Consider the following 23663-nt stretch of genomic DNA (forward strand, 5'->3'; position numbering starts at 1 on the left):
CCGTCGTTTCGACTCGCGCCGCGCAAAGGCGGGGCGTCGAGTGAACTGCAGCGAATAGCCTCTTTTTATAGTGTTCAGCACCCATTTTGATACCCCGGGAAGCTTTACCCACGCATCTGCGCGAATAGCTAGAGGTAGAATGAAATCTGGGCTCTGGCCACGGCATAGCGGCGGCCGGAGAGCTCCGGTGTGCTGAGAAATAGACACTGTGTTTGCAGTGTGCGAGGCGGGGGGTGCGCTGATCACAGCGGGCAACCCGACCGCGCTCGGCTTCTCTCTGACAGGTTGTGGAGAGAAGGTGAGCGGGACGAGCCCCGTGGTGTTCGGCATGTCTGTGCAGGAATGTGGGCGCGGGATAGCGGGCACACTCACTGCAGTGAGAACACTGTCGGCTCGCGCCGATTGAATATTCAATTCAATTCAATTCAAATTTATTTGTATAGCGCTTTCACAATATACATTGTCTCAAAGCAGCTTTACAGAAATTGCATTTCGGAAATGTACATAGAAAAATACAGTTAGTTAATCAAGTATTCATTTATGGCATAACATATCGCCGGCTTTGAGTCGTCTCTTCACAGGCGTCGAGTAGTCTCTTCACAGGCGTTGGGGAATATGTGTTGGTTTCGTTTTTACAGAAACCGTGGGACATGTTTCGTGTAGTGTTTGTGGGCACTGTATTGTGGGCACGTACACTACATTTATTGCACAATCGAGATGAGTCGATTTTATTTGTGCTAGCCCTGTATTGTGATGGGCTGTGCCTGGTTGTGGGAATGGGCACTGAGACGTGGGCATTCTTACAACACTCATAACACCATCGGCCGTGGCCGGAACACCAGAAAATACACTCTTTATTGGATTTATCTGGGTAGCCGTAAAAACGGCTTTTGTGTGCAGGCAAGCGGGTAAATGGACCGGCTTGTTGACTGCTAAATAAGCTGGAACAGTCACATTGCATGGAACTGGACGAGCGAAAAGTTTCGGTGAAAATCCAGCCGCAGCGGGATTTGAACACCGTCGCTTTCCCAGAGAGGCTAGGAAGGCTTTGAGACCTCGGGCTTGATTTCAATCCTCGGCCGGGGCCCGCGCTGAGGGGGGCGGAGTCCAGCAGAGAGAGAGCGCGGTCTCTGTTCTCGGGCCTGGCGGCGTTGAGAAGCAGCGGCGGCGGGTTGTGTGGGTTGAGGCTCGGAGCTCCGGGCAGGCGGCTGTTTAGAGCGACCTGCTGCGGAACTAGAGCGCTTCGGGAGGAAGTGCTTCATCGCTTGTGATGTCTTTTGAACCTCCTGGAATCTGTCCGCGAAATCTTTGACGGCAGATCCGAAGAGGCCAGCTGACGAAATGGGCGCGTCGAGGAATACAGAGCGCTCCGCTTCAGTCATTTCAGACAGCGTCAACCACAGATGTCTCTCAGCCATGGTGAGAGAGGCCATATTCCGCCCAATGGCCTGTGCAGCTGATTTTGTGGTGCGTAGAGCCAGGTCTGTAGCGCTCCGCAAATCTGCAACGCTGATCGATTCACCGCCTTCCTCGTCCATTTTTCGGAGAAGGTCGGCCTGGAAGATCTCCAAGATGGCCATTGTGTGTAAAGCTGACGCGGCTTGCCCGGCGGCGGTGTAAGCGCAACCGTGCATGGTTCACGTCACTCGGCAGGCTTTAGATGGTAGCGTCGTCTGCGCTCGCTGTCCAGCAGAGGGCGGGCAGAGATGGGAAGCTACCGCTGCTTCCACTGGGGCAAGAGTAAGGTATCCTCTGTCTTTCGCACCGTCCACAGTGGAGAATGCAGCCGAGACAGAGGTACGCACCCTGGCCAAGAGGGGGGCGCCCCAGGACCTCGCGACTTCTTCGTGAAGCTCAGGAAGAAAAGGCGCGGGCCTGGATTGTGACGGCGAGTGGTCCTTTTTGAGGAAGCATCCGTCCAGTCGGTTGCGCGCAAGCTGCGCAGGCGCCTCCCAGTCGATGCCGAGGTTGTTGACGGCTTGACAGAGCAGACGCATCAGCTCTGATTCAATGCCGGCTCGTTTTCCAGAAGGCTCGCGGCTAGCAGGGGGGAGGTCCACAGAGCTCGCCCATTCCTCACTATCTGATGCCAGGAGAGAACAGACCTCGGTTGTTTCGTCGACCTAAATGGCGGAAGCGGCGGCGGACGGCGGCCGCTGTCCGTCGGGGAGGGACTCGAGCGATGCCGGCGAAGCTGGCGGGCGACCCGGCGAGCTTTGGCGGGCAGGAGAAGGCTCGGGGCCGCGCTGGGCACGGCGCTTTTTACGGCGCGGCGCTACGGCGGGCTGAAGTGCAGGCTCTGAGAAGGATGCCAGGCGAGTCCTCAGAGTCACCATAGGCAGTAGCTCACAGTGAGGGCATCCGCCGTCGACGAGAGCGAGAGCCGCATGATCCTCACCCAGGCAGGAAACGCAGATGACATGACGGTCCCCGTCGCTGAGTGTGGCTCGGCACGAGCCGCAGGATCTTTGCATCTTGAAAAAGACGCAGCTCTTTTAGCAGAGAGAGAGACAGTGAAAAAATGTGTGTCGCAGCGGCGAACACACACACACAGTAATGAAAGGATATAAAGCCGGAAAGCGTAGCAGGTACGGCGGCTAAAGGCGGCGGTGCCAGCGACTTCAGACACAAAGGCTCGTCCCTCCGGATCCAGCGATGCGTGATGCTTCGCTGAAGAGATGAAAATCAGTGTACCAGCCTTATCGAGCTATATTTATAGGGCGAGATTGCGCCTTTTCTGGCGGGACGTGACGAAATGGGCGCGAAATGCCCCCATAGGATGGTGTCACGCAGCGCCTCTCTCGAAAGGCTGCTGCTGTTGCCGCAGGGCAGCCAATAGGCACGCGAGCCGTCCTGCCTATATCTTCATACTGCTGCACAGCGTTTTACATTAATTCAAAATTAAGGATAATTTTTAGCTTCAATATCTCGTGGAAAAGAGGTTTTCCCCATAGCGTAAGATATTACGCAGTACGAGAGATACTCTCGTAAGAGAACCAAACATAAACAGTTTTTAGCACTAAGTAGATTTTCATTCACATTTAAGTTTTGTTACTTATGTTTTTATTGTTTAAGTCAGGTATGAGTTGTAGCTGTCCAGAATATTTAATGTGAAAGAATACACAATTCATGCTAAAGAGACCAATTTAAAATGCTTGATTTGTCTTTTAGGTATTATTATTTTATAACTTTTATTTCATTCTGTGAGTTGATTAACAAGAAGATTGTTGGAGTGGTCCTCATTGACTGATGTTTATATGTTTACCTGTCCAAGACCATATAGCATCTCACTAGCACAACTTAACATCCTACCAAAGCTTCAGATAAATACTTACTACACTCTTAAAAATAATGTTTCTTTATCGATGGTTCCATGAAGAACCTTTAAAATTCACAGAACCTTTTTACATTGCACCAAGGTTCTTTGGACTATTAAAATGTTCTTCACACTAAGAAAAAACAGTACTTTTCAGAACTGATCACTGAAAGGATCTTTGGAGAACGTGAAATGGTTTTTAAATGGCGACGCTGAGAAAATCCTTTTTTTTTAAGTGTGTACTTCCTTCACTTTGCTTGTGACATCTGCTCAAGGCTTAGTACTGGTGAGATCAGGTGAGGTATGCAACTACACTAAACGATAAGAATAAAATAAACATTCACCAAGGACTTAATAAACCTTAAGAATATACACTGACAAGTCTTTAATATGATGATCAAAGCAGTGATTGGTTTTATCATGAGGGTGTGCAGGTCAAATATGAGTTTTGCTGCCACCGATGCATGAGTGACCTCCTCTGTAACACCTTCGTCTGTCTCTCGTATGTTCTATCTTCATCATCTCAATATCATTATACTTGCTTCACTTTCTTTCCATAAAGAGATACCTCTCCCCTGCCTCAGCTGGGGTCATGTGGGGTTGTGAGGAGATTAAAACAAACAGGGTTTAATCAGCGGATCCTGCCACAGCACAGGAGCAGTAGATAGAAGGAGCCCTCTCCAGGAGAGCAGCCTGCAATCAAAGACTGCTGCACCCCTCTTCCAGATCCCTATCACAACAACACAAGCAGCAGAAACAATTATTTATTCCTTTTGATGTGGGGTTTTGAAGTTATCCCTCCATCCTCTTTCAGCACCCCCCATCAAACCTCTCACTCGCTCGCTCTTTCTCTATTTCTCTCATCTTCCCCTCCCTTTCCCTCTGTCTGTATTTTTTTTAAACTGGAAACAGGGTCATGCTAGCTTATTTTGAAGAGGGGATTTGTGTTTGAGTGAGCCGAAATCGAGGCGTTGTGTCCCGCCCTGTTGGATCTGTTAGGAAAGATAGACTCTCCTATTCATTCAGCACCAATTAGAGAGAACATGCCTCACTATCAGCTCCTCCGTGCAGTGATCCCGTGCACCTTGTAGTGTGCAGCGTGTCGGATCGGTTTCCTCAAAGAAAGTGGAAAGAAAACCTCTGGAAGTGTATGGCTTTGAAATACGACTGTTTAGACAAATAATAAATGGTTTAGTAGAACCAGACTCATTCATTCTCTACATTATTCACTTCTATAGAATATTCAACCTGTAGCTCCAGTAGATCGGTTCAGTTGCCAGAAGGTCTCTTGGCCTTGACTGTGACCTTTTGATAAAGGAATGTTCCAGGTAAAATTTAAGTTATTGATAGAATTTGTAGTCCCCCAGAAAAAAAAAAACTTTGTGAGTGTAGGGTCTGGACCAATCAGACACACACTAATTATTCATATTCACTATATTTAATGAATATAAAGGTCTATGAAACTCTCCCCCAAAACTAACCTCACAAATGAAGTTACTTTGTCAGCCGGGTGTCCGGTTACAGAACACTTTAAGACTGATAACAGACTTTACGACCTCAAAGGAATGTGGCCACATGCGCCACATGCTTAAGAGAGAGAGACCATCTTTAATTAAATAAACTTTGCGGTGTTACTCTGATCTATGAAGGAACATGCCTCACAGAAACTGTGATGATTTACTGTCTCGTGTACTATTAGGTATAACAACATGGTATGTTTGATTGGGGTGTATGTGGTTGAACAACCACCCAACGGTCAATATAACCTCACCTGTATCATGCTTCCTAGCAAATTAATCCTCATTTAATGACACACACTTTGATGTACATCACCTTCTCTTAGAATGCAATGTGAATTTGTTATGTCTATTTGAGCTGGAATGAACAGTCTAAGCATGCTGGAGACAAAGACCATAAATCAACTAAGAGCCGCTTCCCCTCTCGGACATGTCACCTTACTCATAGGTCCATTCAAACCTTAGGGGTTGGTTCTTTTCTCAGGGTATATCAGAGGAAGGCAACAGTGACCGCCCTCTCTTAGTTTTTTCATCCAGCCGCAACACTGTTCTGGTGAGACTGGGGAGCCCCCTTCCCCTCCACGGGGGCCCCAAGGGCCCAGCAGGCCTCGATTCCAACCAGAGGTGGGCTCAGGCAGGAGAGAGAAGACTCTCTCACAAAGAACCAAGGACAATCTCAGGAGTTTTGGAACAAAGACTCCAACCAACAACGACTCCAATCACCCATCCTTTTGACTTCCTCACTTCCAATCATGCGTTCCTGGAGAAAGAGAACGCTCAACCAACTTCCACTTGACGCTGCCGGAACCATCAACGACTTCAATTTTCAACAACTTCAAGAATTGTTCCCATTACAAATGCAAGTATTCAATTCAATGAAATGTGAAAATGAAATTCTGATGGTTCTTCTCATAGACCCTCTTCCGGTTTCCAATTTCATCCTATCACTAACCTATTTATGTATTCATGTGTGTATGTTGTTTAGTTTATTTATATTCATATAAATATCTATATTTAGTTAATAAAACTTGTACATAATATGTATTTGGTTCTGTTTTGTTTGCAATACAAGTCACTTTACGATCACGGTTTTTGCTACTGGCTCAAAGTACTGTACAGGCGAAGAAATAATTATTCTTCGGTGGCCATGGAAGATACCCTTTATTAGAATAAATTAATAATCAAAATAGTTCGTTGGAAGAACTGATTAATTGATTGTAATATTAATTCAGCCACATCAAGTTAATCCAATTAACTGACCCAAATATTTATAATTAATAATAACAAGATATTATTGATTATTAATATTTCCAAAAAGCTGAGTTCCTTACATAATGGTGGAGAATGCAGGCATCGTATTAAACATTGTATGCAAGCAGACAGTAATCAATCATATGTTGTCCCATAAGTTTTATTAACATCTCATACATGCACGTACAAGTTTCTGAGTAAATCAGCAAAACTATAGCTTGAATATGCCTTCCTACGAATGGCAGAAAGTTCACAAATGCTATAATGCATATTTAAATCGTACGATAAGAAACTCCTGATATTAGCGAAGAAAGCCTAATTTCAGATATAAATCGAGCATAAGCCTTCTCTGACGAAGAAATCTCAGATTAGCCGCGCGCATAAATGGTACCAGAACCAATTAACCTGATATGGACGAAGAAATCTCCATTTTCAGCATTTTTGAATGTGATCTGAGCGATGTTCCTCAATCACCGATTAAGGCCTTATTATGCGTTACGTCATTGTATTCATATTAAACCGCTGAAGCGCTCATATGAAACAATCGCGTCGAATTAGTGGTATAAATTCTAGCTTAGCTAACTAGTAATTTGCCATTGTCTGTGAAAGAACGGTGCTGTTTTGATTTGTTAAAAAGAGTCACTCACACGCAACGTCGTGTCTAAGCGAGAGACTCAGTGCAAACTGTCAGCACAGCTCGATCGCTGCTCCGAACGATCTGTGTTGTTGGTTGGCATTGCGTCCGGAACGCGAGCAGGCGTTCCTATCTAGTTTTTCTGACAACAGCACCAATCTCACAGACCCTCGTGTAAACAAGCGACGGTTGTAGCCAATAGCTCCCTCAATCCTAACTTACACGCATGACTTACAAGTAAAACCCTCTACCTCGAGTGATAGTTTTAGCACCGCCTAAAAACTTAGACACGTTAGAGCGTAAAGTGTAACCTTAAACCAAAGACTATAGATTTTGCGTGATTTGAACTGAGTGATTTGAACACGAGTAATGAGAGTCAAAGCTCTTCGAGGCTTTGAATCAAAGGAGTCAACTGAGTCACAAATGACTCTTTGTTTGAAGCGCCCTCGCTGGCGACCCCTGCTGGTCAAAACAGTGGAAGTGTAGCGGAAACTCAAATCAACGGAACACCTTTTACAAACCAATCGCAAAGGTTTTATCAAAAGGTGTAATCAGGTAATGGCAATCCGCGAGCTACCTAATATCGTTTAATATGAGGTGTCTTTCAAGGCATAATATCTTAGTAAACCGTAGGGCTCGTTTTATGAAAGCTTGACTTGAAAGTCAATCAGACCCTTTATCAAATGCGTCATTAAATGTGTACGAATCTATAAAGTGATACGAGATCACATAGAGACCAGATACACAATGGTTCACGAACCGTTGAAATTTAAAACAATTTCGAAACAGCTATGACGCGTAACGAAGCCCAGTTTAATAAAATCACGTGACCTTAGCAGTGATACACTCCGAATGATTTGAGACGAATGATTCACCCTGGTGTCAGAGCTTCACGAAGCACGTCTCATAAGAGGGTTAAACCACCCTCTTCTCTCTCTCTTTCTCTCTCTCTCTCTCTCGACCCCTTCCTCTTGGTTTCACTTTCAGATTGAAACCCAGATACTTTGGGTTTTGATTTGTGTTTCTGTTATTTTTACTTAAATCTACCCCTATTTTATTTTGTGTATTTACACCTGTTGAGCCTGAATAGTCCTATTCAGTTAAATTGAATTTAATTAAATTGGGAATTTAATTAAATCAATTTGCTTAGTCAAGTTCCCCTCTAGTTACCAGAGCTATGAGAACACACAATGTTTACATACATTTTTTTATTTTATTTTATTTTATTTCAATTTAGTTATTTACGTTTGTTTCAGCCTGAATTCTTATATTCAGCTAAAGAAAAAAGAAGGGCTTAACTAAATTTGAAATTTAATTAAATTACTTGATACGCTTCCCTTTCCTTTTAGTTTTCTTAGAGCTATAAGGACGTTCTAACTTTACCTTTACCTTATTTTAGATCACTAGTCACTATCCTCATCTTCTCTCTCTCTATAGGATTACAATATCTAGCGACTGTTGTTTCCATAGCGAGTTACACAGGTCATTAATATCCTACTTCCTGTCTGTGTTTTACCCATCCTCACTCCTTAGCACCAAGCTAAGTACATGAAGTACGGCTAAACACAAACGCACAGTAGGCCCCAGACAGAACTGGAAACACTTCCCATTGTTTCTTCTTCTTCTTTTGGACCTTGAGATGTCTGATGTGTCCCTGGTAGCTTAGTCTAACAGCAGCATAACCCATAAGTGACTCCTGTTTACCTATGTCTCCTAGCTAAACCTAAATAGGTAAAACACTCCTTTCTTCCTCTTCTTTTCTGGTTTCATCCCATTGTTTTATTTTGGTTTTGCTCTATCTGTTACTCTCGTAGCACAACATGTGAGAAGAACCATCAGCATTTTTGAGTAATAGGTTATGACATGTAAGAGCCCAGTCATCAGTCGATGCTGCTTAAAGCACGTCAACTAAGATACTCAAAACTTTTTTTTTTTTGTTGTGTGCTCACCAACACTAAATTTTAGCTGCTCCACATAACCATTCTCCCACACAGATAGCTCACCACCTCTGTAGAAACTTGCATTTGCCTTTGCCATTTCTCTCTCGTGTTCCCACAAGTGTTCCAGTAGGCCTCAGACACCCAGCCCTGCCACCAGGACCACCTGAAGACCCGGCAGAGCAGTGTCATGGACATCCTTCAGCCTGAAGCAGGCAACGACCTGCCACGGCAGAGGAAGGAACAGTTAGGCAACAATGAAAGCAGACGTCTGACACCCAGCCTGAGCCACCAAGAGCTGACCAGCATTATCTTCTCCTTGGCCATGCTCCCGCAGGCCTCAAACAGGAGGTAAATGAACTAACGCTGCCAGCCACAGGACTCCACAGAGAACGAACCCTGCTCAACGGGAGAAGGCACAGGACAGATGCAAGGACCCTGACAGAGCAGAGCAACTGAAAGAGATCATCAGTTTCCAGGCGGACGACAGCTCTGAGCACCTGCAAACCGACGGGTAAAGAACTGTTTCACTCAAAGAACTTAAAGAAATGGTTGAACTCAAAGAGAGCTAAAGCCATCAATGTGCAGCGGAAGTCCGAACACCGACTTAGCGATGCTGTAACATTATTGACGCACTCAATGTGGTCCAAAGAGAGCTGCAACAGTCCAACCCACTGCAATTGGACCACACAAGAAAGATGGACCCTGCTGACCTTCACATTAGCAGCGTAAGCTTCCCCAGCCCTGCACAAAGGGGGGAGGAGCCAAAGCCCTCGGCTTAACACTTCACCAGACAGTGCCCTGAGAGCCCCTGCAGCTGCAGGAGGAAAAGGTAAATCAGAAAAACCCTGAAATGGCACATGAAGTGACACTCAACAATCTCAAGTGAAAGGTCAGAAACATCCCTGCCAATCTACGAGACATTGATTTTCACCTGCAGTCTCCAACCGGTATGGCACACCGAGACAGACTCCATCTGATCTGGACACATCCAGCCCAGCTGGGCCCTGCCCAAACACCAAGCAGGACAGACCTAGAAGGCCCTGTGCTACCACCACCAACTCCGAACGAGTTGTCTGTGGAACTTACAACGAACCTGTGACGGAGGAGGACACCAGCTTCAAGAAACTTTTCCTCCAAAACCAGTTAGTCACCATATTTTCACCTGCCCCCACGCAATGCCCACTCAACGATGTGTGACCTGATGCGGAAGGCCTCTAACACAGAAGGCCTCCCCAGAAAGAGTTCCTAAGACCCCATTGATCCTGAACTGCAAAACCAGAAGCCACACAGCATGAACACAATGCAAGACTCTGCTAAGAAGTCCCTGGTCAGCATAGGACATAAAACTTTTAAAGTAGATGAAAATGGGTGCTCAAAGAGCAGCAAGACTCTGCATTAGTAAAAATAGAATTTTACTGATATAAAGAAAATCTTGAATGGACGTGTAAGCCTCACCTGCCAACAGACTATGCACAACTCTTTTGAAACAAACATTTGCTACATGCTGGTTGAATTGGCACTGCTACATTAGTTTCCATGACAATGAAGGGTTACAGGAAACACTAGCTCCAAATAGGGCATACCTTGACGCCATTGTGTAGGAAAACCACCTGAGTTTTAAACTACTGTTAACCTACAGGCGTGCATTTGACCATTGCGGTCCAACTGGAACACAACATGCGATACGCATTTTGATCACTGGTTGCTGGCTTGTCTAAATGCAGATAAAACGATAGCGGGAATTGACATCTCTACTGTAAGTGAAAGAGTCTTAGATTTCCAACTGGTATCAGTAAGTTCAGCATTAAAGCGTAAGTCTGTTTGACAAAGGAATCTCATCTCAGCAGCTTGTAAACTGTACCGATATCTATCCTGCTTTGGTTAAAGAAATCCAAATTGCAGTATTGCTAAACCTGTTTCTGAAAAAGAAAGCTCAGGACAGTGTTATATATACGTAGACCTGGGTGATGCTCCCCTTTCTACAATGTAAAGGCCTTACAAATTATTGTTAGATTGATGTAATTCACCTAAATTTTTAGCTGCATCCACAAGCAGAGAGCTACCTGGCGATCAAAACTGTTCACTCGCTGAAAAGTCAGCATTTATGCATGAGAGGGACGTAACCATATAGGCTTTGACAAGCTTTGACTTACAGCAAATCTATTTCCTTACTTTGTAAACGAATAGAATAAGTTGTGTAAAGTAAAGAGAAGAGTTCCATGAGTAAAATTAGCAAATGCCAAAACACATTAGCATTTTACTGAATGTAACATCAAGTTCTTGAAAGACTTAAAGTATAGGCGCCCCCTTTTAACCCGTTTAAACATGCATAACTCAGTAAAATGTGTAGACATTCTTCAGGTACTGTTGAATTGTTCTGACATGCACTGGTTCCCATGACAACGACTTGTCACAGGAAGTGCTAACTCGTGACGTCATTTTGTATTCAAACCAGCCTTGGTGGCTAAGCTAACTTAACCTAGCGTCCATCCAGCTTAGGCTAAGCTAAGCTAACCTAGCATCCATCCAGCTTAGGCTAAGCTACATAGTAACTTCTACAGTTAGCGGATAGCATCATTTACTTGAAGCCTTAATTACAGCTTTTATGTATACAGCGCAAAGTATTCTAAAATACTTTCTTTAACCCCATTTAGGGTTTCTAATTTTTCTCTTTCCTTACTTTCAATTCTTCTCAGCTGAATTTCACCCTCACTAGTTTAGGCATAGTCCTTGCTGAGCGCTGTAGGCTAAATTTGCAGATGCCCTGGCAATTAAACCCAAGTTTAATTACATGTAAACTGTGTAGCTAGAGAAGAATTATTATAGTTATGAGAATTTTCATCAGCATATTGACTAAACCTTTGGAGGGACACACACGGTGTGGTCTTAAACACGCAACAGCTGTGACCCACTAGGGAGTGTTGGTCCAGGCAAATCTAAAGGTAAGTCACTAGTGCTATTGATTATTCTCAATTTCAGATCATTACCGCTGTTTTGATTACTTACTTTATTTTTTTTATTTTATTCTTTTATTTCCACTTTGATAATAATAGCAGTCAGCTATTCCCTTGTCTATTCGGTCATCTATATGATTTAATTCCATTTCCTCTCTTGTTCGAATGTGGTTCTATTTCCCATTGGGCCCAGAAAGGAAACAGAGACACCTTTATTTGTGATTGTGTTTATTTTCAACAAGTGCACTCATATTTATTGACCCTGCGACACAAGTAATTTCACCAATTACTAGGGCATAACTATAGTCCTGAGGATTGATAATAAGCATAATTTGAATTGGAAAGCTGTCCCTTTTCCTCCTATCCTTCACTTCGTCAAGCCGCAGTGAACCACCATTTAAGTCCAGAGAAATAATTTAGTCATAAGAACCATCTTAAGTCATTTATTTCATCTCGGCTATGCCCTTTCCAGGAAATACTCTAGGAACCACACAAGTCTTAGCCTCCTAACATCCACAGCTAAGATGATAAAGATACAAGAGACACATCACTAGCTAGATACACATGAAACACCTAACTTTATGCTACATATCTAGCGAACCCATTAAACAGTGGTTCTGAACTTTTAGGGTCATGAATTTGTCTCTCACCACAAGTGTGCCAAAATGTCACAGAGCCTCTGCTTAACCTGACCCCAACCTTCCAGCTTACCAAAGACTATGACAAACCAATGGACACTATGAGAAACCACCTCTAACCCCTCCAACCACCCACGAACGCCGTCTGCACCCACCGACAACCGGTGCCCCAGACAACTGAAATCAACAAGCACACGCTGCGTGCACAGGACAACACTCTGTGTTATGCACCTGATGACATCGCTGCGCCAAAGCTTGTGGTGCCACAGTGCAAAAGGGGGGTTCATGTCAGTGTATGCCCATGACGCAGCATGTGCTGCACACCGCAGCACCAGAACACCGAAGCAATTGGCATACCGGCGTCCTCGAAGCGGAAAGACTGTCCTAGCCAACAAAGGACGACAGTCGCTGAGATCTTTCCTCCCTTTCTCTCTCCCTCTCCCCTTTGTCTGTTCCAGGATGCTGCTGTGGTTAGTCTTCCTGTGCCTCCAGCCAACCAGAGGACAGCCGCAGTCGGTCATCTCACCAGGTCCGGTATCAGGCAGCGTCCCGAAGGAACAACCGTGACTCCTTATCACCAACTGCAGGACCCACACCCAGAGAGTGTATGTTCGACTCCACTCCCTCGCCCACGCTGAGGCCAATGTCGAACACATGCTCAACCAACTTGAAAAAAAAAATGTCACACAAGCAGAGCCAGATGGACACAACCGCCACTGCCCTCGGAACTCTGTTAACATTGGCATGTCCAGTGTCAACGCACTGAACCTAGCCACCGTGAGACAACGTGTGGCTGAAATTCAAACTGAAATCCCACAGCTAAAAGGGCAACTCACAACACAGAGTGCCTCCCTGCCGTCCATCGGCAAGACATCGAAGGGAACTGTGGTAATTCTCAACACCCACAGCGTTCGGCTGAACCAGACAGTGAACTCCATGAAACAGCTGTTTACTGTCTTCCAGAATGACTTTACTCAAACTCAGCTGGTCTGCAGTCTCTGATCCAAGACACACGCTGCCCTGCTGAGGCCAAACCTGAATCAAAGCTGGAAACCTCATCCTTCTTCAAGAACCACAATTTCACCCTAACTCCAGAATGACAGGTGATACCCAGTCAAGGCACCTTCTGCCCCAACACCTGCTGCAGAGACCTGTACTGGGCTACTGTCCACATCAACCGCCGTGGAACGACCACCACTCCAGAAGACGCGAGCAACCAGAGGCCACCATGGCCTTCCAGCCTTCTATGACAAAGGTGTGTCTGATCTGTCGGCACTTTCAACTTCGATCATGGTTGTCCTTGAGGGGGACAACAACGGTCGAAAGGGGGGGATGTAGGGTCTGGACCAATCAGACACACACTAATTATTCATATTCACTATATTTAATGAATATAAAGGTCTATGAAACTCTCCCCCAAAACTAACCTCACAAATGAAGTTACTTTGTCAGCCGGGTGTCCGGTTACAGAACACTTTAAGACTGATAACAGACTTTACGACCTCAAAGGAATGTGGCCACATGCGCCACATGCTTAAGAGAGAGAGACCATCTTTAATTAAATAAACTTTGCGGTGTTACTCTGATCTATGAAGGAACATGCCTCACAGAAACTGTGATGATTTACTGTCTCGTGTACTATTAGGTATAACAACATGGTATGTTTGATTGGGGTGTATGTGGTTGAACAACCACCCAACGGTCAATATAACCTCACCTGTATCATGCTTCCTAGCAAATTAATCCTCATTTAATGACACACACTTTGATGTACATCACCTTCTCTTAGAATGCAATGTGAATTTGTTATGTCTATTTGAGCTGGAATGAACAGTCTAAGCATGCTGGGGACAAAGACCATAAATCAACTAAGAGCCGCTTCCCCTCTCGGACATGTCACCTTACTCATAGGTCCATTCAAACCTTAGGGGTTGGTTTTTTTCTCAGGGTATATCAGAGGCAGGCAACAGTGACCGCCCTCTCTTAGTATTTTCATCCAGCCGCAACACTGTTCTGGTGAGACTGAGGAGCCCCCTCCCCCTCCACGGGGGCCCCAAGGGCCCAGCAGGCCTCGATTCCAACCAGAGGTGGGCTCAGGCAGGAGAGAGAAGACTCTCTCACAAAGAACCAAGGACAATCTCAGGAGTTATGGAACAAAGACTCCAACCAACAACGACTCCAATCACCCATCCTTTTGACTTCCTCACTTCCAATCATGCGTTCCTGGAGAAAGAGAACGCTCAACCAACTTCCACTTGACGCTGCCGGAACCATCAACGACTTCAATTTTCAACAACTTCAAGAATTGTTCCCATTACAAATGCAAGTATTCAATTCAATGAAATGTGAAAATGAAATTCTGATGGTTCTTCTCATAGACCCTCTTCCGGTTTCCAATTTCATCCTATCACTAACCTATTTATGTATTCATGTGTGTATGTTGTTTAGTTTATTTATATTCATATAAATATCTATATTTAGTTAATAAAACTTGTACATAATATGTATTTGGTTCTGTTTTGTTTGCAATACAAGTCACTTTACGATCACGGTTTTTGCTACTGGCTCAAAGTACTGTACAGGCGAAGAAATAATTATTCTTCGGTGGCCATGGAAGATACCCTTTATTAGAATAAATTAATAATCAAAATAGTTCGTTGGAAGAACTGATTAATTGATTGTAATATTAATTCAGCCACATCAAGTTAATCCAATTAACTGACCCAAATATTTATAATTAATAATAACAAGATATTATTGATTATTAATATTTCCAAAAAGCTGAGTTCCTTACATGAGTTACAATAAGGCACCTAATGGAACCAAATGGGGCCTATGCTAAAATACAAAGAATAATAAACTTAAATGTTATGCCCGTTAACATGAGATTAGTAAGATAGATTCACTCACTGACCTTCTCTGTGTGAAGTTATATCTAATCTCTCAACTTCACTGCCATGAGGACAACTTGTCTTGCTCCAATGATCTCTAAAATGCCTATACTGTTCTCATCTGACATAAAACAGCAAGCTAAACTCTTTCCTTCAAAAGGTTTTCCTCCAATGAACAGGCAATGTGTTGTACTTGGCAGGTAATTTTAATGAACAAAAGGTAAAACTGAAATAACAAACACATAACCAAATGCAGGTAAGTAAACAAAATAAATTCAGCACAACAGAATATTGCTCCTAAATTGGGTCTTAAGTTATTAAATTAAATATACGCACTGACAATGCCCCATGACCGAACAAAGATGGATGGATGGATATTGTTTTTACTACAACATGTGCTTCTTCAACATGACCGCAACTGCAGCACAACAGGAAATGATCCCACCCACAAGAAGTCTAAATTACAAAATAAAACACACACCTTCAAAATCAAGGCATTCTACATTAAACAGTGTCTTGTAACTTTCTTAATTACATCACACTCCCCGCCTGGCACCTGTAGGATGCCATAATCACTTTAACCTAAACAACCTCTGACACCAAGAGTAGAACGACCTCAGAGACCGGTCTCAAGTAAGTCCTGGGGGGTTGGTGGGAGGCCACCTTCACATCCACTATCATAACTAGCCCATCATTACTCTGAAAGGCCTTTGCTATTACTCCAATTGACTACTCATGCCATCTTGCTTGTTTGTCCATTAGCAGCACTATGTCTCTATCCTTGAGATTTTGCCTCTTGGTATGCCACATTTGTCTGCTCTGAAGTGTATTCAAGTACTCTAGCCTCCATCTTGCCCAGAACGTGTCTGCTAACGCCTGAACTTTCCTCCATTCATGTTTCAATAGATTGGCATCCGAGAAGTTCCCAGGAGGAATTGGTGGAGTCCCAATCTTCTGCGTAAGCAACATTGCTGGAGTAAGTATCAGAGGTGCTTCCGGATCTGAGGAGACTGGTATCAACGGCCTAGAATTAATTATGGCCATGACCTAAGCCATCAATGTGCACAGGACTTCATGGGTAATCTTCAACCTCCCTTCTTGGAGCAACATTGAATCCAGGATACGCCGTGGCATTCCTATCATGTGCTCCCAACTGCCTCCCATGTTAGATCCATGCGGGGGGTTAAAGACCCATGTACACTTTTGACTGAGTAGGTATGCATTGACACTGTCCTCTTGAGTGTCTGTGGCAAGCTTTAACTCGTTGGTAGCCCCAACAAAATTTGTCCCGCGATCTGACCTAATCTGCTTTGCTGGTCCCCTAATCGAGAAAAACCTGCAGAGGGCATTTATACAGCTTGAAGCAGTCATAGACTCAATCACCTCTAAATGGACAGCTCTTGTGGACATACAGGTGAACAATATCGCCCACCTCTTGCTGTTGGCACTTCCACCTCTGGTCCGGCAGGTCACGACTTCCCAAGGCCCAAATACGTCCAGCCCTACATAGGTAAATGCAGGCTCTTGCTGCAGGCACTCTGGGGGGAGGTCCGCCATCTGCTGCTGTTCAAACCTGCCACGCAATTTTCTGCACGTCACACATTTCTAGATAAGGCTGCTGATGGCTCGTTTTGCTCCCACTATCCATAGGCCACTTCCAAGCACAGCACCTTCTGTGAAATGCCTTCCCTGGTGTTTAACCTGTTCGTGGTGATGGTGAATAAGTAACACAGCAAGATGATGCTTGCCAGGGATAAGAATGGGATGGGTCTCATCTGCATGTAGGTTTGAATGGATAATGTGTCCGCCTACACATAGGATGCAACTTCTTTAGAGAACTACTCCCAGGTAAGTCTTGTTTCCTTTCAAAGCATGTCATCTCTTCTGCGTAAACCTAGCGTTGCACACTCTTTATGATGACGTGTTCTGCCTTGGTTAACTCTGGCCCTGTTACGCCTTTCTTGCAGTAATGCCATGCAACACATTCTGCGTCATGTTCTGGTTTGTGGAAGCTTTGTGCCACATGTAATAGTAAAGCTACAGCTCTTCTCAGTCGACTGACGAAAAGTGTCCAGTTGTTCTCCTAAGACCTTTGTCGAAATTGCTGTGACCTTTGGACGAAGGTCCACGTCTGAGTCTGGATTAACCAGTTCAAAGGCTATAATGTCCTATGATGACTTCTCAGGTTCCAACAAAAATCTTGGTCCCATCAACCAACTGGTTCCTTGCAACTGACTTGCAGGCACGGATCTTGAGCCGAGAACCGCTGCACGCGGTTACTCACATATACGAGGTGGTGGATTGTGTTTCTACATTAACGAAAATTGGTGTTCAGATATAACAACACTGAACAAGATATGCTCTCCTAACTTAGAGACCCATTTCATTAATTGCAAACCTTTCTACTCGCCACGGGAGTTTTCCTCTTTCATTCTCGTGAATGTTTACATCCCTCCAGACGTGTACGTGAGCGCAGCGCTACAACAGCTGGCTGAACAAATATCTGAAACGGAACAAAGGCACCCGGACTCTCTTCTAATAATTATTGGGGATTTTAACAAAGCAAATCTTTCCCGTGAACTACCAAAATACAGACAGCACGTTACATGTCTCACCAGAGACAGTAATATACTGGACCACTGTTACACCACAATAAGGAATCCGTATCACTCAGTCTCACGGGCAGCTTTTGGGCTCTCTGATCATTGTTTGGTTCATCTTATTCTGACCTACAGGCAGAAACTGAAATCAGCTAAACCTGTGTTAAGGACTGCTAAAAGATTGACCGATGAAGCAGAGCAGGATCCACAGGCCTGCTTTGATTGCACTGATTGGAGTGTTTTTGAAGCTGCTACCACTGATCTGGATGAGCTCACAGATACTGTAACATCATCTATAAGTTTCTGTGAGGATACATGCATTCCTACCTTCTTATCATTGGACATATGGACATTCTTATCATTCACTAATGATAAACCATGGTTTACTGGGAAACTCAAACACCTTCGTCATGCCAAAGAGGATGCTTACAGAAGTGGGGATAAAATCTTGTATAACCAGGCCAGAAACAGACTGACAAAGGAGATCAGAGTTGCTAAAAGAAGCTACTCTGAAAAACTGAAAAACCAGTTTTCATCCAACGACCCATTATCAGTCTGGAATAGCCTGAGGAACATCACCAACTACAAGTCACCATCCCCCCGATCTGTGGACAATCAACACCTGGCTGACGATTTAAATTCATTTTATTGCAGGTTTGAAAAGCCCTCATTCACACCACACACCGGCTCTAACCTGCACTTCACACATTCACCATCACCTCCTGCACCTCCTGTCATCCAACCTGAGCTTAAGGTCTGTGTGGAGGACGTGAGCCGAGTCTTCAAAAAACAGAAGACTAGGAAAGCCTCAGGCCCAGACGGCATCTCATCTGCTTGTTTAAAAGCCTGTGCTGACCAACTGGCCCCGGTCTTCACACAGATCTTCAATAGATCATTGGAGCAGTGTGAAGTTCCCTGCTGCTTCAAACTCTCCACTATCATTCTGGTCCCCAAAAAACCCAAAATCACTGGACTTAATGACTACATACCTGTCGCTCTCACGTCTGTGGTCATGAAGTCGTTTGAAAGACTGGTGTTGGCCCACCTGAAGGACATCACTGGACCCCTGCTGGATCCCTTTCAGTTTGCTTACAGAGCAAACAGGTCTGTGGATGATGCAGTCAACATGGGACTGCATTATATCCTGCAACATCTCGACAGACCTGGGACTTATGCAAGGATCCTCTTTGTGGACTTCAGTTCAGCCTTCAATACCATCATGCCTGATCTTCTCACAGCCAAACTGACCCAGCTCTCCATGCCATCCTCGATCTGTCAGTGGATCTCCAGCTTCCTGACGGACCGGCAGCAGCGAGTGAGACTGGGGAAACACACATCCAGGACTCTCACCACCAGCACTGGCGCCCCTCAAGGGTGCGTTCTCTCCCCACTGCTCTTCTCCCTGTACACTAATGACTTCACTTCTAAAGACCCCTCTGTCAAGCTCCTGAAATTTGCCGACGACACCACTGTCATCGGTCTCATCCGGAACGGTGACGAGTCTGCTTACAGACTGGAGGTTGAACAGCTGGCTGTCTGGTGCAGTTACAACAACCTTGAGCTGAACAAGCTCAAAACAGTGGAGATGATCGTGGACTTCAGGAGGAACAGCTCAGCACTCCCCCCACTCACCATCATGAACAGCACTGTGGAAGCAGTGGAGTCATTCAGGTTCCTGGGCACTACCATCTCTCAGGATCTGAAGTGGGACAATCACATTGACTCCATTGTAAAAAAAGCCCAGCAGAGACTGTACTTCCTTCGCCAGCTGAGGAAGTTCAATTTGCCACAGGAGCTGCTGATTCAGTTCTACTCAGCCGTCATTGAGTCGGTCTTATACACATCCATCACTGTCTGGTTTGGTTCAGCTACCAAATCCGACATCAGGAGACTACAACGGACAGTCCAGACTGCGGAGAGGATCATTGGTGCCCCCCTGCCATCCCTCCAGGACCTGTACTCTTCCAGAGTGAGGAAGAGAGTAGGTAAAATCATCACAGACTCCACTCACCTTGGTCACCACCTGTTTGAACGGTTACCGTCAAGACGGAGACTTAGATCACTGGCCAAAAGAACATCTCGGCACAGGAACAGTTTCTTCCCACAGGCCATTTCCCTTCTGAACAGTTAATACACCTCCCAAGGCATATGCCTTTAAGTGCAATACTCCCATTGTTTAGTGCAATATCCTACAACTCAGGTGATACTTATACTTATATTTAGATTTATTTATTATAATATTCAAAACACTGTAAATATGTTCATAATCTGTAAATCTGTAAATGTCTATTCTGACTAAACCTAACTGTGATACTTTTTATTCTCATATATTTATATTTGTATTCTTTATTCTTATAATTTGTAGTATTATGTTTCATGTTTCTTGTTGTATTTGTATAGTCCACTGGAAGCCTCAGCACCAAAACAAATTCCTTGTGTGTGCAAGCACACTTGGCAATAAAGCTCTTTCTGATTCTGATATACGTAGAACCTTCGAGATTCATTACTTATATGACCCAACACAACCTTACTGTCCGTGAAGAACGTGATCCTGTCCAGCTTAAGCCCTATTTCCTCTCTGATCTGGTCAGCAATTTCTGTGGCCAACACTGCAGCACAGAGTTCTAGTCTCGGGATGGTAAGCTCTGCCAGAGATGCCAGTTTGGCTTTGCCAAGTACGAAACTGACTTCTGTGTGACCTTCGTCAGTTTTAACCTTTAAGTAGGCAACTGCTGCAATTGCCTTCACCGAGGCGTCAGAAAAGACGCATAGCTCTGTACCTTTGGCCCTAATCAGTGAACATGTGGCATAGGTGCGGCAGATATTCAGATAATATAGCTCTTGCAGTGAGTCTTGCCACCGTTGTGACTTCTCAAATTTTCCAGAGGCAGAGGTGTGTACCTTGAGGCAGAGGTGTGTACCCCAATTTGTACCTTGAGAGACTAGTTCTCGTAGAAGGAGCCTGCCCTAAACTGTCAGAGGCGCCAGGAAGCCCAAAGGATCAAACAAGCTATTGATTGTCGAGAGCACCCCTCTGCGCATGAAGGGTTTCTGGGGCTTGGGAATGTTAAAAGTGAATGTATCCCTTGTCATATCCCAAGTTACTCCCAGACTGCGCTGGATGGGTAAGTCGTCAACTGCAAGGTCCAGAGACTTCATACCCTTGGCTCGATCTTCCTTGGGAAAGGCATTTATAACATCGACCTTGTTTGATGTGATCTTGTGGAGCTTTATGTTGTAACCTGCCAACAGATTTTGGGCTCTCTTTAGAACATCAACCGCTTCAACCTCAGTCGGAAAGGAACGCAAGGTGTCATCCACATAGAAGTCTTTCTGAATGAATTCACAGACATCCCTCCCGAAATCCTTCTCTCCTTCCTGTGCTGCTCTCCTCAATCTGTAGGTTGCCACAGCAGGTGATGGGGAATTTCCAAACACGTGGACATCGTCCCAAACATCCGGTAATCCACTACTTCACCTTCAGGGTTGTTATCCTTGAACCACAAAAAGCGCAAAACATCTCGATGCTCTTCCAGGACCAAAAAGCAATAAAACATTTGCCTAACGTCCGCGGTTATAGCAACCAGTTCCTTCCGGAACCTAAGAAGAACACCCAGAAGACTGTTGTTGAGATTGGGCCCCTGAAGCAAGACCTCATTCAGTGAGACACATCCAAAGTGAGCATTTGAGTCGAAAACAACCCTGATTTTACGGGGCTTGTACGGGTGGTAGACTCCAAAAATGGGAAGGTACCACACCTCCCTTCCCTCTAATGGTGGTGCCAACTCTGCATGATTGTTATCCAAAATCCCTTGCATGAACTCCAGGAAGTCTTCCTTCATGCTGGGTCTCTTCTAGAAAGCTTGCTGCAATGACATAAGCCGTTGGTGTGCCTGCTGCCTGTTGTTACCCTGTGTCCTTGGGTTTCAAAAGGGCAAGGGTGCCACCCAGCTGCCACTTTCATCCTTAACAAACTCCTTGTCCATTAACTGTAGGAAGGTCAAATCATCGATTGAGGGTGCTAACTGATTGTCTTTTTCAGTCCTTTGGAAGACTGTTGCACCAAGGAGATCCTCTTGCTGCTCCAGAGAACGAGGCCAAGGTAGAGAGCGGTTCGAGTGAACGGTCTGACTGAAATCCTCCTTAATTTTGACAAGGTTCTAACTTGGACAGCCATTGTCCATAATACATGTTTTAAATGCGTTTACCTCTGTAGAGGTGTGGGCTCCACCCAGGAAGACGTCACCGACAATGACCCACCCAAGATCATGCTTCTGGGCATATGGAGCGTTGACAGGGCCATTATACTGCCGACGCACCTTATGGACCTGGAGAATGTCCCTCCCAAGCAGGAGCAATATGTCAGCAGCGTCATCGAGAGCAGGTATTTGGTCAGCCATAGCTTGCATGTGGCTGTGGTGGTACGCTGCTTCTGGTGTTGGGATTTCTGCTTGGCTGTTTGGCACATTATTACACTCTATTAGAGTTGGAAGGGCGATGCTTAGCTCTCCCGTGAGTGGCTCAACCATGTAGCCATGAGCTCTTCTACAGGTCACCTTGACAACTCCAGCACATGTAGTCAGGATGTATGGTATTCGTGGTCCTTGTATTTGAAAGGCATCAAAGAATTCTGTCCTGGCCAATGAGATGTTACTCTGATCATCTAAGATCACGTACATCATTTTACCCTCCGCTGGACGACCTTCAGGATAAACATTAACCAGACATATTTTCGAGTACGATTTCCCCCTGAAGCCTTTACCACAAACCTGTGTACACAGTGTTTTAGCCGCTAAGATTTGTTCATCATTGTGTGTGGTAACTGGCTCCCCGCCATGAACCTCGGAAGGGCTCTGCTCTTTGGAGCCCTTTTTATCCTGGTAAGAGAACAGCTCCTTTGATTTGGCGTAGGACCAAAGTGCGGCCAATGCCAGTGCAGCCACATGACGTTCACTTCTGCACTCTGTGCATTTGATAGAAGCGCCACAGTCCTTGGCCTGATGGGAGACTGATGCACAGCAGCGAAAACACAATCCCTTATCCCTGCGGAATTTCTTCCTGTCATCCAAGAGCATAGCTCGAAAGCTCTTGCACTTCTTAAGTGCATGTGTTTTTTAATGTATGGGACATAGACTGTTCATGTCTTCTGTTTGGTTCCCCTCTCTATCTGTTGTCATTTCCTTGTTGCTCACACTTGTCTTGTGCACAGACACAGGATTCCTGTAATTAAGATTTCCCATTCTCTCCTTTTTCAGAGTGGGTGTAACTGTTTTGGCCACATAAAAACTTGGATTGTTTCTTGCCCTGGCTTGTCTTCTTACAAATTCAGAGAAGACTGAAAAATGTGGGAAATGTACCCTGTGATCTTCCTAATATTTTAATCCAAATGTCATCCATTTATCCTGTAACTGGAAGGGCAATTTTTCTACAATAGGACTTACGGCCCTTGCCGTGTCCAGATAGGCTAATCCTTGGAGATAACCATCTTCCTTAGCAGCTTCAAGTTCACACAGTAAATCCCCAAGTTCTCGAAGTCTGTGGTTATCGCGGTTGCCTATTCTTGGGAAGTTGTCCAGTTTTGCAAATAAAGCCTTCTCTATGACTTCTGGAGCACCATAAAGTTCATCCAGTCTTTCCCAAATGAGGTTGAGACCCACCAATGGTTGGCGGACGTTGGCAGCTTTCATCCTGCGAGCTTGATGACTCGATTCGGGACATAGCCATTTTTTGATCAAGTCAATGTGTTCGTGGGCAGAGAGATCAAGGCCCTTCATGACGCTTGTAAATGTTGATTTCCAGCCGAGGTTTTCTGGCTGATCATCAAATTTGGTCAAACCACCTGAAACCAGCTGACTTCTTATTAAGAACTTAGCTCATTCTGATGTATTGCTATTTAAATCCTGACCAGGAGATGGATTAGAA

Source organism: Siphateles boraxobius, unplaced genomic scaffold (genome assembly GCF_051911475.1).
Source record: "Siphateles boraxobius isolate OS27281-9 unplaced genomic scaffold, OSU_SipBor_1 130, whole genome shotgun sequence".
Classification (NCBI taxonomy): domain Eukaryota; kingdom Metazoa; phylum Chordata; class Actinopteri; order Cypriniformes; family Leuciscidae; genus Siphateles; species Siphateles boraxobius.